Here is an 18,269-nt window from a genome sequence, read left to right on the forward strand (position 1 = left end):
AATACGAAAATTAAAATGCAAATTGGATTATATATTTTCAATTTGATTTTTGACTCAAATAATGCGGCTACATTCTTAAAATGAAAAAGCATTTCCGCAAATGCATTTTAATTTGAATTTACTCCCTCATATGCTTCCATACACAAGAGATGCATTGCACCAGATTACAGTTCAATTGCTAATTTATCTGCAATCCATGAAGCGAAGTTTTCCCTCCCCCCAAAAACACAGAAAAGCTTGTCTAATTACGCTTTTAGTTTTCATCCAGCCATTCAATACATGTAACTGACATGTATGTATTCAAAGTGATTCAATATCAGTTGTAAATGTACCTATACGGTTTATTTTAATATTTACCATCCAAAAGCGGCTCACTTAGTGCTGGGCGGTATACCGGTTCATACCGAATACCGGTGTTTATTTTTCTTATGATATGAATTTTTCATATACCGTAATACCGGTGAGTAGCGCACACAACGTTGGGAGCGCCGCGCAGCGCAGCGGAACAGTGAGCCGCTGGACCCTGTTTGTGAGGGGACTGTTTAGCGAGTGAGCAGTGAGCAGAGCCGGCAGGGAAAAGTCAACAGTGCCGCGTGTCCGCGTGTAACCTAAATCTACCATGGTCTCAGCGTTAGGGCTCGGCCAAGTGAGGCTTTATAAATATATGGGCTTTATAAATTTATTAAATTATGAGCGCGGAGTCGGCGAGGAGCTGCGCGCGGCGCCGAGCACGAGCCTGGCTCACAGTGATTCGCGCTGTGAAGCCTGCTTTATGGTTCCGCGTTAAATCGACGCGGAGCTTTCGCCGCTGGGATTTTTGAGTTATTTATGAAGAAGTTCTGAGTTCCCTCTGAGCAGTTGAGGGGGGATGAGGGGTGATGTGAAGGCACCCTCCCCCCTGAAATAAAAACGGTCCAAATAATCCCCCCCCGTAAAACTGCCATCTCTCCTTTCCATCCCTTATGTCATTTCATCAATGAATGTGGTCATACTGCTATTTCAACATTTAGAGTCATCACCAGAAAAATAACACCAGAAAAATAACTTATTTGACCATTTTCACCTTGAAATTTCACTTGAAATAAGTAGGAAAATCTGCCAGTGGGACAAGATTTATCTTCTTATTACAAGCAAAAAAATCTTGTTCCACTGGCAGATTTTTCTACTTATTTCAAGTGAAAATCTACTTGAAAACAGACTGATTTATTGCTTGTGTAGTTGAAAAAATACATGAGAACAGGACCTTGAAAAAAAATAATCGCATTGTAAACGGCATCATTTTGTGAGGCCATGCAAATCTGTATTTATACTACTGTGGACATTAATGTTTTTCTTTTCTTTTCTAATATTTCTTCCTCATTACATTAAAATAGGCCATTCTAAGTCAATTTACTGCAGCAATTCCTTTCCAAATCATTAGAAAATGTGGTTAACACCCAGTTGTGCATGAAAAAAAAAAATACCGTGATATACCGTGAAACCGATATAATTTTGAAAAATACCGTGATATAAATTTTTGGTCATACCGCCCAGCACTAGGCTCACTGCTGTCTGTCCCATACACAGATTATTGCAGTTATTAGATGAGAGGAATACACCCAAAACAGATCTATAATCTACCAGAGGGACAGAGCAGTGCTTTACGTACTGGAGAACAAAAGATAATCAAAGATAAATATGTATAATTCAAACATTAGTTATTTGCGAGTTTTAAATGTAACACACAGCAGAAGCTATGTAGCAACTATAAGAACTATTGGGTAACCAGCCAATATAACATTGTGACTTATATTCAGTTTATATTGAACAGCTTTATCAGGGGAGAGCGCGAACGCAGTCCCCCACTACCAGAAATTATGCAGTCGAGATTCCCACATTTGAGGAATTCGCAAAGGTCAGCACAGCCGAAGTGCAATGGCTTAGCCTCGCCTTGGGTGAACCACCTTCTTGATCATGGTGTCTCCCCTGCCAGGTAAGTATGAGTTGTACACGTCACGGCTGGGGGAGTCTTTCACACACACACCAAACTCACTGACGGTGTTAATATAAACTAACTAAACCACAGGATACAAGGACCGGAACACTACACCAATTTAGTACAAACAACAAATGTGTGCTAAAAAGGTGACAATTGACAATGTTTTGATTATAAAAACTAAAAAACATACAGAAAACGAGTATTTCCCATAATGCATTGCTGAATCTACAAAGCAGCAGATAAAGAAATAGCAGATTTCCTCCGATTATCCCCCGCAGATGACCCACAACCCAACAAGAGGTTCAAGTGACACAAAACTGAACTAAACTGAAGATATACATCATTTGATTCACGTGTTATTTAAAAGAAGTGTATAAAACATAGAAATCCGAGGTCTGTTTCTGCTCACAGTGCAGCTACTTCCTGTTTCTTTGTTCACCAGTGGTAGGAAGCTGCATGTCCTGCTTTTGCCACCTATTGATCTGGAGAGTGAACAACTCGGGCTGATTTATGATGGGATTTTAAGTTGTTTAAGTTGATGTTTTAATACAGTTCAAAACCACAAGTAGATGTTCCTATTAATCTGGTTAGTGAACCTATGTTCTTACACGTAAAGAAAACCCCGTTCTGCTGTTCACCAGGCTTTAAAACCACTTAGCGCTCTGTCGCCCCCTAGTGGAGAAAAGAGTGAACTGCAGAACACAACCAACGTGGAATAAACATCCATCCACTCATTTTCTACACCAGTGTCACAATTTATACTTCAGCTTCTACCCGGAATAAAACCAAGTGAAACTAAAAATCGTTTAGCTTGCCATATATTTTTATATTGAACATGTCAGGAGGAGTGCACCGTTCCTGGAGATACTGCAATACCAGGTCGATGCGTGGAGTGGACGGAGCAAGCCCCTATTCCATCTCCCTGTTCCAAAAATCAATTTAATATATGGTCCCCGGGTAGGGGACGTATCAGATATTAAACTGATAAGAACAGATACTACACTTGATCTTAGCCAAAAGGCCGAGAAGCGATAACCACAATGGTTTGGAGGAAACCTCCCCACTCCCGGCACCCTCGTTTAAACTCGTGGTTTAAAGAAAAAAAAAGAATGACATTTTATTTTCAGATTAGATGAATAACAGTGATTACCACAAATCTAAATCCTGTAAAACTATTTTTTTAGTGTCTTTCGGAAAATTAAGTGAATTTAAATCCACAAACAAGCCGCCACAATTCTTCTTGGCCACGTGACTATGGGCTCAAATTAATGCCATAAGTATTTTGTATCTGTAAATAAACTTTGTACTTGTAGAAATACTTTGTATGTGTGCAAAAAATATTTGTACTTGCAAAAAATATTTGTACTTGTAAAAATATTTTGTGCGTGTGAAAAAAATATTTGTACTTGTAGAAATATTTTGTGCGTGTGCAAAAAATATTTGTACTTGCAAAACATATTTGTACTTCTAGATACAAAGCTACAAACGTTTTACAAAGCTACAAACTTTTTTTACAAAGCTACAAACTTTTTTTTACAAAAGCTACAAACTTTTTTTCACAAGCTACAAACTTTTTTTACAACTACGAGTTTTGGCAGTGTTTTGACGTGCCAAAACTATAGCCAATCAGCGATCTTTGGCACGGGTTTCAAAGGGTTTCTGGAGAGCCAATCAGATCATTGCATCGCCTACTGACGTCGCCGCCATATTGGATGTGGCAAGACTGGGCTGCAAACTAATACAAGTAAATTGACTTATTTTCATAAAGCGCCTTTCTACAAAGAAATGTACGTTTTACGTCTCATTTATTCATTCACACACGCACTAATATACTTGGGAAACAGTTAGGCAACAAATATGATATATTTAATTTTCTCAGATGGCAAAAATAAGAACTTTATTGATCCCACATAGGAGTAATTCATGTTATATCAGCTATAGAGAACAAGGTAGTGCCGAAAAACAATATATATCCCCCCTCACAAAAATAGAGACATATTTTTTTATCAACAAAACAAATAAAAAAAAATTCAAATAACAAAATAACATATTTGAACCATTTTTCAGACAATAAAATAACAATAAAATGTAATGTAATGTGTAAAGATGTAAAATATGCTTTGTTAATGAGAGAATATGTTTCTGTATTTGTCTTATTTTTGTGATATATATATATATATTGTTTTTCGGCACTACCTTGTTCTCTATAGCTGATATAACATGAATTACTCCTATGTGGGATCAATAAAGTTCTTATTTTTGCCGTCTGAGAAAATTAAATATATTATATTTGGTGCCTAGCTGTTTCCCAAGTATATTAGTGCATGTGTGAATGAATAAATGAGACGTAAAACGTACATTTCTTTGTAGAAAGGCGCTTTATGAAAATAAGTCCATTTACTTGTATTAGTTTACAGCCCAGTCTTGCCACATCCAATATGGCGGCGACGTCAGTAGGCGATGCAATGATCTGATTGGCTCTCCAGAAACTCTTTGAAACCCGTGCTAAAGATCGCTGATTGGCTATAGTTTTGGCACGTCAAAACAGTGCCATAACTCGTAGTTGTAAAAAAGGTTTGTAGCTTGTGAAAAAAAGTTTGTAGCTTTTGTAAAAAAAGTTTGTAGCTTTGTAAAAAAAGTTTGTAGCTTTGTAAAACGTTTGTAGCTTTGTATCTAGAAGTACAAATATGTTTTGCAAGTACAAATTATTTTTTGCACACGCACAAAATATTTCTACAAGTACAAATATTTTTTGCACACGCACAAAATATTTTTACAAGTACAAATATTTTTTGCAAGTACAAATATTTTTTGCACACGTACAAAATATTTCTACAAGTACAAAGTTTATTTACAGATACAAAATACTTATGGCATTAATTTGAGCCCATACGTGACACGCTACTGACCAATAGAAAAACGCTAAAGCCTCTAGTGTAGAAAAACAGATTTCCTCACATTTAGGCTTAAATATACATCACACTTGTGTCTTAACTTTAATGCCGTTTATAGTGCGTGTATGTTATGTCTTTGAGCTATAATATGATATATATGTTATAACTTATAACATCAACTTATGCCGCCGAAATTTAAACTATTTCTTCGACGCTGCCCAAAACAAATAGAGCTCCTCCTGCGACATCTAGCGGAAGGGAGGACGAACTACACACTAATGACTAAAGGCAGGAATATAGGCCCTTTTCGAATTTGCATACTGTACTACAAGTATACACTGATTTGGGCAAAGTGTAGTAAGTAGTATGCTGTATGTGAACAGAAGGAAATCTGCAGTGTGCGAAAAATACCCGGATGTTGTACTGATCTGGAAAAAAATCCGCAGCATGCTTCAAACCAGCTACCTTGCCTACGATATCCCAGAATGCAATGCGGCCTCGGCCGGGCAGCGCTTTTTTCTTTGATTGTTCAAAACTTTATTGAGAAAACAGCTGCAATCGGACAGTGATGTGATGTGAAGGCAGAAAGGACTAATTGCACTGTGGAGAGGGAGAAGGAGGAATATAAATGTAAGTAACTTAAATGTATAACCTTTTTAATTCAATTTAGTGTAAGGACAACGATTAAAAATTGTGGGTTTTTAATAGTATGTTAGGTTTCTGTTAGTTATCTTAGCGTGCTTTCTACGTAAATAAAAGTGAACTAAGTGTTATGACAACGTTATATATCGGTAGTTCGTTGTATTTTCATGAAATAACTTTCATTGCTGTGTTTTGACAGAGAATTTGTCCGGGAGCTGAAATAAATAGATGCAGAGAGAGGGTTTGAACAAGGAGGAGAAGATGGAGAGAGAGCTACTCGACAGAGAGGAGAAGATAAATAAAATAAAATTAACTTCAATAGACTGATATGTTCATTTCAATACATTTATTAAAATCCATTTCCATCCCTTATGTCATTTCATCAATGAATTTGGTTTTACTGCTATTTCAACATTTAAGATAAGATAATCCTTTATTAGTCCCACATCGGGGAAATTTGCAAAATATGGCCCGACTGGAATCGAACCCACGTTCGCTGTACGAAAGTCACTAACCAACCCATTGAGCTATAAGATATACAGCTCTGTACAGCTTCACTTTATATTCAGACAAACTAACGTGACAGCTACAACAATTAGATTTCATCTATTAAACCAACATTTATTTCCTAAATGATTTATTTCAGCCGGCGACAATTCTCCACAGGGCTGCAGGTTTCTCCCCGGGACGAGGCCGTGGGTTGACCCGGCGATCGCGTCTGTTCTCCGGCCGTGAGCTGCTGATGCGGCCGGACCGGCGGCTCTTTTGATCCCCGAAACATCGGATCAAATTTCTACGCCTTACTTTTACGCCTGAATGTTAAAAGATGTTAAAACGTAATAAAGTGGCATATTAACAGCGCTACAGCTGGAATTACAACAGCTTCTAGTCCAGTGTTTCTCAATCCTGGTCCTCCTGCATGTTTTAGATGTTTCCCTGCTTCAGCGCACCGTGATAAAAGTACGTGTGTCATCAACAGAGTTGTGCAGACCTTGGTGACAGCTAATTAGGACCTTTAATTAGAATCAGGTGTGTTGGTGCAGGGAAACATCTAAAACATGCAGGACAGGGAACACGAGGACCAGGATTGAGAAACACTCTAGTCTGCTTTTAAATCTCATCTTTCGCTGACGTTTTGGTGCGAGATGCATTCTGGGATACACTGTAGCACACTGCTGTGTGAACGGTCTGCTGGACCAGCGTACTGAATCCTTCATTCAGTAGGCAGTATTCAGTGCATACTTTGCAGTATGTAGCATATAGTGCGGTAGTGTCTGAATTCGAAAACGGCCATACTCTACGTTGGTCTCTGCGTACCCTGCGTACGTGTCTGTTCGTCTCCCTGCGTACCTCGCGTACCACACGACGAGAGCCCATCATACCGGTGGTGACCAATAGGGGGCAGTAAGCAGAGCAACAGTTGGAAAAGCTACTTATAATAAGTAGCAGAAGTAGTAGCAGCAGCGGTAGCAGATTAGAAAAACAAAGAAGTTTACAGGACAATATTGGATGATGTAGGAGATTATAACATCGTGTGAATGTGTATGAGTGTGTATGAATGTTGGTGGTGGTCGGAGGGGCCGTTTGGCGCGATATGGCAGCCACGCTTCCTTCAGTCTGCAGGGCAGCTGTGGCTACAGACGGAGCTACCACCGGGAGGATGTGTGTGAATGAATAATGATCTCTGTAAAGCTCTGGGTGCCTTGAAGGAAGCTATATAAAACCACAGCATTATTATTATTATTATTACTCTTTATTAATTTGTATTACTTATTTATATTACTGTTTTACCCCCTCCCCTGTATGTGTGTGTACTGCTGCTACGTGAGTTTCCCCGTTGAGGGAGTAATAAAGGACTATTTTATCTTATCTTATTATTATTGCTTATTATCAAAAATGGATAGTCTTTCCAGACTAATTTATCCGGCATTCTCCTTATCCATCTCAACAAGAATGACGAAACAATAAATCCAGTTAATTTTAAGTTCATATGGAGAAGTAGATGTCAATATATAAGAAAGATTAACAAGGTAAAAAACTATGAATGTGATCGATTTCAATATCATGAATGGTGTCTTGAAACTGAAATAGTTACAATCTTTCCTTACAAATAGACATTCCATCTGGTTTATTGTTCCTAATATGATTCCAAGTCATTCATTCATTCATTCATTTGCAAGTCATTCAATAGTATTTTTATTGAAAAACAGAGTATTTAAAATAAAATAAGTCCCGTCAATTGACTCCTGGCTCCGCTTCCTCCCGGCTCCCGGCACCGAGGCTCGGCGCGTACCTCCGCCGGGACTCGGCCGGGACTCGGCCGACCCCCGGCCGGTGCTCGGCCGGGGCTCGGCCGGGACTCGCCATCCGCGGTACTCCCGGGGACTCTAGTCCCGCAGCACCAGTGAGTATTTTCACCGGACATTTTGACCGGAGAGATTATAAAATACCGGCATATTTTACCGGACAACGGAAACCCTGAGGGGAAGTTAACCTGCATAGGGAACTTTCTCCAGGGGAGAGCAGCAGTGCCAGCTGGGATCAGACCGGGAACAGCGATACTAGCGGCCAGAGCGAGAACTGCAGGTCGCGTACGCGTTCAGTGTCTTTTTGAGAACGTGCACGTCGACGCGTCAAATGTACGCAGGTTACACAGGATACGCGTGACGTGACGTCACACGTATCCTGCGTCGCGCGTACGCGTTCTGAACGGCAAGTATATACAGCCCTTAATTCAACTGCAAATTACCTTTGGAGGGATAATTACATAAAAAAACAGCAATAAAATGCAACGCATAAAAAATTAAAGACTTGTGTTTAAACTTTTGTTTAAGGTTAGTCAGCATACGAACTATTTAAAACAAACAAAAAAAATGTTTTTATTTACTGAGGGGGCAATAGTGTAGAAAACATTTAAATTGTCATTTTAATTTAAGCATGCAACTTTTCTCTCACACTAATGCTTTGGAAACTTGCACTGTGATCATTTGCACTTTGTTGGACCGCTCTTTCATCCACTTACTGAATCACTTACCGAGTATATATATTTATAGTAACTCGTATACTGCTAATACCATTACTTATTTTAATATTGTTTATACTCCTAAAAAAACTATGGTTCCATACATCCATATTTAGAAAAATCTGTTGCACCAACTACGCCAAAACAAATTCCTTGTATATCCAGTTACGTACTTGGCAAAAAACCTTTTTCTGATTCCGATATATACTCTTTCACATTACAGCCAATGTACTTCATGAGCACAAAAGATAATTTGTAGATAAATATCTATAATTCAAACATTAGTTATTTACACGTTTTAAGTGTAACACCCGGCAGAAACTATGTAACGTTTAACCACAACAGGTATTGCATTGGCCATCTATGGAACAATGTTATCACTTAAAATAGACAGTTAGGTTTTCATTGAACAGCTTTATCAGGGGAGAGCGCGAACGCAGTCCCCCACTACCAGAAATTATGCAGTCGAGATTCCCACATTTGGGGAATTCGCAAAGGTCAGCACAGCCGAAGTGCAATGGCTTAGCCTCGCCTTGGGTGAACCACCTTCTTGATCATGGTGTCTCCCCTGCCAGGTAAGTATGAGTTGTACACGTCACGGCTGGGGGAGTCTTTCACACACAGACCAAACTCACTGACGGTGCTAACAATATAAAATAACTAAACCACAGGATACAAGGACTGCAACACTTCACTAATTTAGTACAAACAACGAATGTGTGCTAAAAAGGTGACAATTGACGATGTTTTGATTATAAAAACTAAAAAAGAAACAGAAAACGGGTATTTCCCATAATGCATTGCTGGATTTACAAAGCAGCAGATAAAGAAATACCAGATTTCCTCCGATTATCCCCCCACAGATGACCCACAACCCAACAAGAGGTTCAAGTGACACAAAACAAAACTGAACTAAACTGAATATATACATTCTTTGATTCACGTGTTATCTAAAAGAAGTGTACAAAACATACAAATCCGAGGTCTGTTTCTGCTCACAGTGCAGCTACTTCCTGTTTCTTTGTTCACCAGTGGTAGGAAGCTGCATGTCCTGCTTTTGCCACTTATTGATCTGGAGAGTGAACAACTCGGGCTGATTTATGATGGGATTTTAAGATGTTTTAATACAGTTCAAAACCACGAGTAGATGTTCCTATTAATCTGGTTACTGAACCTATGTTCTTACACGTAAAGAAAACCCCGTTCTGCTGTTCACCAGGCTTTAAAACCACTTAGCGCTATGTCGCCCTCTAGTGGAGAAAAGAGTGAACTGCAGAACACAACCAACATGGAATAAACATCCATCCACTCATTTTCTACACCAGTGTCACAATTTATACTACAGCTACTACCCGAAATAAAACCAAGTGAAACTAAAAATCGTTTAGCTTGCCATATATTTTTATATTGTACATGTATGGAGGAGTGCACCGTTCCTGGAGATACTGCAATACCAGGTCGATGCGTGGAGTGGACGGAGCAAGCCCCTATTCCATCTCCCTGGTCCAAAAATCAATTTAATATATGGTCCCCGGGTAGGGGACGTATCAGATATTAAACTGATAAGAACAGATTTTTTTTTTATTTTCTTTTTTTTTTTCAAAAAAAATAAAACCAAAAAAGCAAAACAATAGGGCTATTCCAGTAGGATTAGTAAGCATCACAACAGCTACCCAGTTTCATAAATCAGTGAAAATAATTTTCCATCTTGTTTTGATGGCGGATGCACCCCATTTCAGGACCTCAAAACGGTATCTTTTTTCCATTTCTTGTTTAATTACTTGCACCAGACTATATTCTGTCCAAATAAAAGTTTCTTTGATTAGCTTACATCTAGCCTCCCACAACTTAAGTTTTGACAAAGAAATTAACGACACAATTGGAACACGATTGTTCTTTTCAACTTTTTTCAGTTCCAAATAAACCATCTCACAAAAATCAACATTTTTCAAACAGGGGAAACCAGTTTTTAGTTTTTGCCATGTGGACTGTGCAAAGGAGCATTCCCATAATACGTGTGCAATTGTTTCTACCATGTTACATTTTTCTCTGGGACATATTTTGCTTTTTGTTAACCTATGATTATACAAAGGCTCACGGACTGGTAACCTTCTGTGTAAAATTAAACAGTTGAAATCTTTTAATCTGTTATCCAGCTCTTTTGGTTGTGATCTGGTCCAGGTTATTGCAGGGATACTCATTATCTCAGATGGTGCTTGCTTGATGACTAATTCATGATATAGCAGTTTATGATTTTCTCTTAACTTTTCATCAAAACATTCAGGATTCTTTTTGGTCCACTTAACCATCTTTCCAAAATGTTGTGGAAAGGTCTCTGCTTTTGGCAATCTGTTATCCCATTTAACCAAAGCACGTAAAGGAAAACTCAACCAAAATTTTAACAAACATTGACACTTATGTGAACACTCCTTTGACAGCAAATTAACCAAAGAAGAAAAAAAACAAAACATCCAATTTCAAAGGGATACATGGTAAATCTTTCCCTCCTGCCTCTATTGGCTGGTAAATTCTCCCTCTCTTTATATATTCATACCCAGTCCAAAAAAATTAAAGATCATTGAGATTAATTTTTTTCCCAAGCCTGTTGGTAAACTGAAAACGTAGGCCAGGTGCAGTAAACTAGGCAATATATCTGCCTTCACCACCAGCACTTTTCCGGTAAATGTCAGATGTCTTTTTTTCCATAAAGCTAATTTTTTATTTACTTTGTTAATTTTTGAGTCCCAATTTAACGGCGGATCATCTTCAGTTTTATGGAACTTAACTCCCAGTATATTAACTGGACCCGTACATACTGACATCCCATGTAGATTTTCAGTCCTATTTTCCCATTTCCCTAAATATTTGATCTGTGATTTTGTTTTATTTATTTTTGAACCTGAGACCTCTGAATACTCATCCATGACACTCATGACTTCAGCAAGACTTCGATCATCATTACAAAATAGTACCAAATCATCACAATATTGAGATAATTTGACAGTCTCTCCCCCAGGAAATTGAATACCCCTGATTCTTGTATTATTTCTGATTGCGCACGCTAAAGGCTCCGCATATAAAATATACAATTGGACTGATAATGCACTTCCTTGTCTAACCCCTCTATATTGTTTGACCCATGGACTTAGATTTCCATTCATGTTTATTCTACTTCCAACATCATTATATAAGGTTTTGATTATTTTGATGAAGTTCTCACTGAATCCAAAAATGTCAAGAATGCTGTACAAACAATGGTGATTCACCCTATCGAAAGCCTTTTGCTGATCAATAGTCACTGAAATGGCCGACTGGTTTCTATCCTGCAAATATGCCATTATGTCTCTATACAGGCTAATGTTCCAAGAAATTCTTCTGCCCTTCACTCCACATGTCTGATCATTTCCGACTATATGAGGCATCACATTTACCAGCCTGTTTGTTACAAACTTACTTATTATTTTGTAATCTGTACAAAGCATTGTTATCGGTCTATAATTTGACAAGTCTTTTGGGTCCCCTTTTTTGAACAAAAGAGATATAACTCTCTCCCTCATTGTTTGACACATTTTTCCCTCTGTACTTGGCAAAAAACCTTTTTCTGATTCTGATATATACTCTTTCACATTACAGCCAATGTACTTAAGGAGCACAAAAGATAATTCGTAGATAAATATCTATAATTCAAACATTAGTTATTTACACGTTTTAAGTGTAACACCCGGCAGAAACTATGTAACAGTTAACTATAAGAGGTATTGTATTGGCCCGCTATGGAACAATGTTATTACTTAAAATAGACAGTTAGGTTTTCATTGAACAGCTTTATCAGGGGAGAGCGCGAACGCAGTCCCCCACTACCAGAAATTATGCAGTCGAGATTCCCACATTTGGGGAATTCGCAAAGGTCAGCACAGCCGAAGTGCAATGGCTTAGCCTCGCCTTGGGTGAACCACCTTCTTGATCATGGTGTCTCCCCTGCCAGGTAAGTATGAGTTGTACACGTCACGGCTGGGGGAGTCTTTCACACACAGACCAAACTCACTGACGGTGCTAACAATATAAACTAACTAAACCACAGGATACAAGGACCAGAACACTTCACTAATTTAATACAAACAACGAATGTGTGCTAAAAAGGTGACAATTGATGATGTTTTGATTATAAAAAATAAAAAACAAACAGAAAACGGGTATTTCCCATAATGCATTGCTGAATCTACAAAGCAGCAGATAAAGAAATAGCAGATTTCCTCCGATTATCCCCCCACAGATGACCCACAACCCAACAAGAGGTTCAAGTGACACAAAACGGAACTAAACTGAAGATATACATTCTTTGATTCACGTGTTATTTAAAAGAAGTGTACAAAACAAACAAATCCGAGGTCTGTTTCTGCTCACAGTGCAGCTACTTCCTGTTTCTTTGTTCACCAGTGGTAGGAAGCTGCATGTCCTGCTTTTGCCACTTATTGATCTGGAGAGTGAACAACTAGGGTTGATTTATGATGGGATTTTAAGATGTTTTAATACAGTTCAAAACCACAAGTAGATGTTCCTATTAATCTGGTTACTGAATGTATGTTCTTACACGTAAAGAAAACCCCGTTCTGCTGTTCACCAGGCTTTAAAACCACTTAGCGCTCTGTCGCCCTCTAGTGGAGAAAAGAGTGAACTGCAGAACACAACCAACATGGAATAAACATTCATCCACTCATTTTCTACACCAGTGTCACAATTTCTACTTCAGCTACTACCCAAACTAAAACCAAGTGAAGTTAAAAATCGTTTAGCTTGCCATATATTTTTATATTGAACATGTATGGAGGAGTGCACCGTTCCTGGAGATACTGCAATACCAGGTCGATGTGTGGAGTGGACGGAGCAAGCCCCTATTCCATCTCCCTGGTCCAAAAATCAATTTAATATATGGTCCCCGGGTAGGGGACGTATCAGATATTAAACTGATAAGAACAGATTTTTTTTTTCTTTTTATTCTGTCAAGAAAACAATGTACACAAAATAAAATCTAGACAGAATGGAAAACAAGATAAACCCCTCTTGTGGGATTGGGCACAAGCCAATAAACGGTAAAATACACACACAAGGTCACAGAAAACAGGACACAAAAGGAACAAAAAAATAAAACCAAAAAAGCAAAACAATAGGGCTATTCCAGTAAGATTAGCAGGCATCACAACAGCTACCCAGTTTCATAAATCAGTGAAAATAATTTTCCATCTTGTTTTGATGCACCCCATTTCAGGACCTCAAAACGGTATCTTTATTCCATTTCTTGTTTAATTACTTGCACCAAACTTAATTCTGTCCATATAAAAGTTTCTTTGATAAGCTTACATCTAGCCTCCCACAACTTAAGTTTTGACAAAGAAATTAACGACACAATTGGAACACGATTGTTCTTTTCAACTTTTTTCAGTTCCATCATTTTTTTAAACCATCTCACAAAAATCCACTTTTTTCAAAGAATCATAGTTTGATAATACTTATAGAGAGTTTATATTGTACATGTCAGGAGGAGTGCACCGTTCCTGGAGATACTGCAATACCAGGTCGATGCGTGGAGTGGACGGAGCAAGCCCCTATTCCATCTCCCTGTTCCAAAAATCAATTTAATATATGGTCCCCGGGTAGGGGACGTATCAGATATTAAACTGATAAGAACAGATACTACACTTGATCTTAGCCAAAAGGCCGAGAAGCGATAACCACAATGGGTTGGAGGAAACCTTCCCATTCCCGGCACCCTCCTTTAAACTCACGGTTTTGGAAAAAAAAAATATATATATTTTTTTTCCAGGTTAGATTACTAACAGTGATTACTACAAATGTAAGTCCTGCAAAACTAATTTTCTTTTTAGCGTCCTTCGGTAAATTAAGTGAATTTAAATCCACAAACAAGCAGCCAGAATTCTTCATGACCACGTGACTCATACTGACCAATAGAAAAACGCTAAAGCCTGAGGGCGCTAGAAAAACACATTTCCTCACATTTACGCTTAAATATAAATCGCACTTGTGTCTTTAACTTAATACAGTTGATAGTGCACGTATGTTGTCTTTGAGCTGTAATATGATATATGTTTATTATGACGTGAACTTATGCAGCCGAGATTTAAACTGTTTCTTCGGCGCTCCCTCAAAACAAACAGAGCTCCTCTTGCGACATCTAGCGGAAGGGAGGATGAACTACACACTAATTCAACTGCAAATTACCTTTGGAAGGTTAATTACATAAAGAAAAACAGCAATATAATGCAACGCTTACCAAATTTACGGAGCCCCTCTGGTGACATTTGAAAAAAATAAAATAATGCATGGCCACGCATTGATTAACTCGTGGCCACGAGTTATTAACGCGTGGCCACGAGTTATTAATGCGTGGCCACGCATTGATTATCTCGCCATGACAATACTCTTGCTCTTTAATATAAATAGACTATAATTACCGTTATTAATGATGAATAACCATCCCACCAATGAAGTTGCATCCACGAAGTCCAGACAGTAGGTTATAATGCCATCCACGAGTAAAATAATGCGTGGGCACGAAATACATAATGCGTGGCCACGCATTAATAACGCATTATTTTATTTTTTTCAAATGTCACCAGAGGGGCTCCGTACTAATTAAATACTTATGTTTAAACTTTTATTTAATGTTAGTCAGCATACAAACATTTAAAACAAAAAAAATCAAATTTTTTTTACATGAGGGGCAATAGTGTAGAAAACGTTCAAATGGTCATTGTAATTTAAGCATGCAACTTTTTCTATCAGCATGACCAAAATAAAAAGTCTAGGTAGGACTCAGTTAATGTGAAAAAAGCGAAGAATAAAGGAGAAATGGCATCAAGCATGTTTGATGGCCTTTAACTGCAAGCGTTCGACTGTCTCTAAAAAAAGACAATAATAACACCACGGAAACTAATTCAGCGTCCCAGCAGTTGTATAAATGTTTAACAATCCAGTCTTCGTCATTAAACGGAAAATATAAGTGTTTTGTAAAGTATAGAGACTCACCAACTTTGTCGTTTTTATCCACACTTTCGCCAGTGCCTCGAGGTCCTTAATTCCACTGCGGGAATAAACGTGACGGAGGTTGAGCGCATGCGCAGATTTGGGGACCTTGATTGACGCAATTGAAGTTTGCTCGATTTGCTCGAATTAAACTACAAAACAACAACGTTATCAAAAGGTCTTCAGCTTGTGCTGCTAAAACTGTGCTACGCTGCTTCAATGTATCACACTATGTGAATGTAAGCAGGCTTAATTAGCACATTTCAGCAGCTTAGGCCTACAAGTCCAACTGAAGTTTTTTGTTGTTTTTATCAGACTAGTTAGTGATTTTTACTAGTTTAATCGGGTTTGGGGCATGTAGTGTCTACTCATCTCAAATTCTTCATAAATGTTAAACTTTTATCACATCCACTCGTGAGCAAGTCACTGAAGCATGCATCCCCCGAGCTGTCAACTTTAATAACACAATTGAGCTGCTTAACAGCAACTTTGTAGTAATATTCTGTGAACATCCTTAAAGTTATGTTAAATTGCAGTTATTTAAAGCTAAATATTTTAATTTGACTTTTTTCCTTTAATAAATTAGATACTGTGCACACTGCACATTTATAAACACATATCACTGTACATTATAAGCACTTACAAGGTGCTTATAGTGCTTATAATTTAAACTAGTGTTTCCCAGAACCTACTATCCTGCATGTTTTAGGCAAGGCAAGTTTATTTATATAGCACAATTCAACACAAGGTAATTCAAAGTGCTTTACATTGACATTAAAAGCAGCAAGACATAATTAGACAGTAAATAAATAAGTCCAACTGAAGTTTTTTGTTGTTTTTATCAGACTAGTTAGTGATTTGTACTAGTTTAATCGGGTTTTGGGCATGTAGTGTCTACTCATCTCAAATTCTTCTCACCATCTTCCCTTTATCCTATGGGACTACTTTATGCACGATCAATTGATATATGGATGAAATATGGAGCCCTAAAGAAGTACAAGTACGGGCAGGTACGAATGTAAACAGAACGTTGACAAAAAGTAATTGTCGAGCCCGTCAAATTTTTAGACAAAAAAAAAATTTATGGAGTAGCTATACTTTATTTATTTATTTTTTTTGTTTCGTGCATGGTGGTCAATCTACACACCCATGACCGAAAAGGAGCAGGATGAAGACAAGTCTTATGTTACCTGCCCCTTATTAAATACCAAAACAAAAAGAACAGTCAATGTAACCAATATTTACAAACATATACACTTAAATAGAACCAACCACAGATATTAATAATACTGCTTAATTCCCAGTCTATTCATGATCATATAACTTAAATATTTTATCTTTATACATTTTTTTGAACCTAAGTGAATTTGTGCATTCCTTTAAATCATTTTGTAGAGAGTTCCACAGTTTTACTCCCACAACCGATATACACATCTGCTTAAGAGTGGTCCTTGCATGCTGATGTTTGAAATCATATTTCTTTCTATGTTCTATATCTTCTGGATTTGAAAAAACAAACAACTGCTGTAGATTACTTGGTAATAATTTTCTTTTTGCCCTATGCATAACTAATAACGTCTGTAACTCAACTATTTCTTTAAATTTAATAAGTCCTGAATTAATAAATAATCTGTTGGTGTGTTCTCTGTAATTTGCTTTATGAATGATCCTCACCGCTCTTTTCTGCTGGATAAACAATGGATGTACATTGATGTGTTGCCCCAGACTTTCACACAGTAATTGAAATAAGGTAAAATAAGTGAACAATATAAAATTCGCAAAGCCTTATAATCTAATACATATTTTGCTTTGTTCAGAACAAAAATAATCTTAGAAATCTTTTTTTTAACATATGACATATGATATATGAGCTTTCCATGTCAATGGATTCTGTCATTCTGTACACTTCAAAACGCACCGTGGATCCATTATTTTTTTAGAAATATATTTTTAATAAATACTCTACATATTCAACCTGAAAATACATTTGTTCAATTTTGAATAATTTAGGGTATTTTTATTGGGGGGGACAATTAATGTCCCCCCCCCCCCCCCGGGATCTGCACCGATGTTTCTAGTAAACATTCCCCTTGTTTTTAAATCCCAAACTTGACAGGTATGGTCAGTACTCAAGTTGTAAAAAAAACATCAAGGGGGATGGTGGATTTTATCACATGGGGACAGATAATTTGTGCTGATTACAAATAATATAATATATTACAAATAATAGCACTGACCAAAACACCTGCAGAAATACTGCAGGAATGACATAGCAGCAGTTAAATGCAGCCTTCTGTAAGCTTTAAATATCCACTGGACTTACATCAAATACATCAAAACACAACAATAAAAAACAGTTTTCTGAACTTATCAATATGCCTCTGTCATTCACAGGATAAGTAAAATGGATCACTGCAAAAACCCAAAATCTTAACAAGAATATTTGTCCAATTTCTAGTTAAAATGTCTCATTTTAGTACAAAAAAAAATCTCATTACACTTAAAACAAGACTCATCACTGGAAAAAATAACAATTTTCACCTGATTTTTTTGCTTGTAATAAGAAGATAAATCTTGTCCCACTGGCAGATTTTCCTACTTATTTCAAGTGAAAATGTACTTGAAACAGGTGAAAATTGTCAAATAAGTTATTTTTCTGGTGATAACTCTAAATGTTGAAATAGCAGTAAAA

At 37.5% G+C, this 18,269-nt stretch overlaps 6 non-coding genes and 1 pseudogene across 6 annotated transcripts; all 7 read right to left on the reverse strand.

The window, feature by feature from the left end:
• Positions 1-1,816: 1,816 nt before the first annotated feature.
• Positions 1,817-1,980, reverse strand: LOC133462981 (U1 spliceosomal RNA). The gene has a single exon (XR_009784306.1). It is a non-coding gene; the product is annotated as a U1 spliceosomal RNA (small nuclear RNA).
• An 840-nt stretch (positions 1,981-2,820) lies between these two features.
• Positions 2,821-3,011, reverse strand: LOC133462982 (U2 spliceosomal RNA). The gene has a single exon (XR_009784307.1). It is a non-coding gene; the product is annotated as a U2 spliceosomal RNA (small nuclear RNA).
• A 5,944-nt stretch (positions 3,012-8,955) lies between these two features.
• On the reverse strand, positions 8,956-9,119 carry LOC133462979 (U1 spliceosomal RNA). Its single transcript, XR_009784304.1, has one exon. It is a non-coding gene; the product is annotated as a U1 spliceosomal RNA (small nuclear RNA).
• An 837-nt stretch (positions 9,120-9,956) lies between these two features.
• LOC133462984 (U2 spliceosomal RNA) lies at positions 9,957-10,163 on the reverse strand (annotated as a pseudogene).
• Positions 10,164-12,365: 2,202 nt separating this feature from the next.
• LOC133462980 (U1 spliceosomal RNA) lies at positions 12,366-12,529 on the reverse strand. The gene has a single exon (XR_009784305.1). It is a non-coding gene; the product is annotated as a U1 spliceosomal RNA (small nuclear RNA).
• Positions 12,530-13,361: 832 nt separating this feature from the next.
• Positions 13,362-13,549, reverse strand: LOC133462985 (U2 spliceosomal RNA). Its single transcript, XR_009784309.1, has one exon. It is a non-coding gene; the product is annotated as a U2 spliceosomal RNA (small nuclear RNA).
• A 523-nt stretch (positions 13,550-14,072) lies between these two features.
• On the reverse strand, positions 14,073-14,263 carry LOC133462983 (U2 spliceosomal RNA). Its single transcript, XR_009784308.1, has one exon. It is a non-coding gene; the product is annotated as a U2 spliceosomal RNA (small nuclear RNA).
• Between the last annotated feature and the right edge of the window lie 4,006 nt (positions 14,264-18,269).

Source organism: Cololabis saira, chromosome 16, assembly GCF_033807715.1.
Source record: "Cololabis saira isolate AMF1-May2022 chromosome 16, fColSai1.1, whole genome shotgun sequence".
NCBI classification, from domain to species: domain Eukaryota; kingdom Metazoa; phylum Chordata; class Actinopteri; order Beloniformes; family Belonidae; genus Cololabis; species Cololabis saira.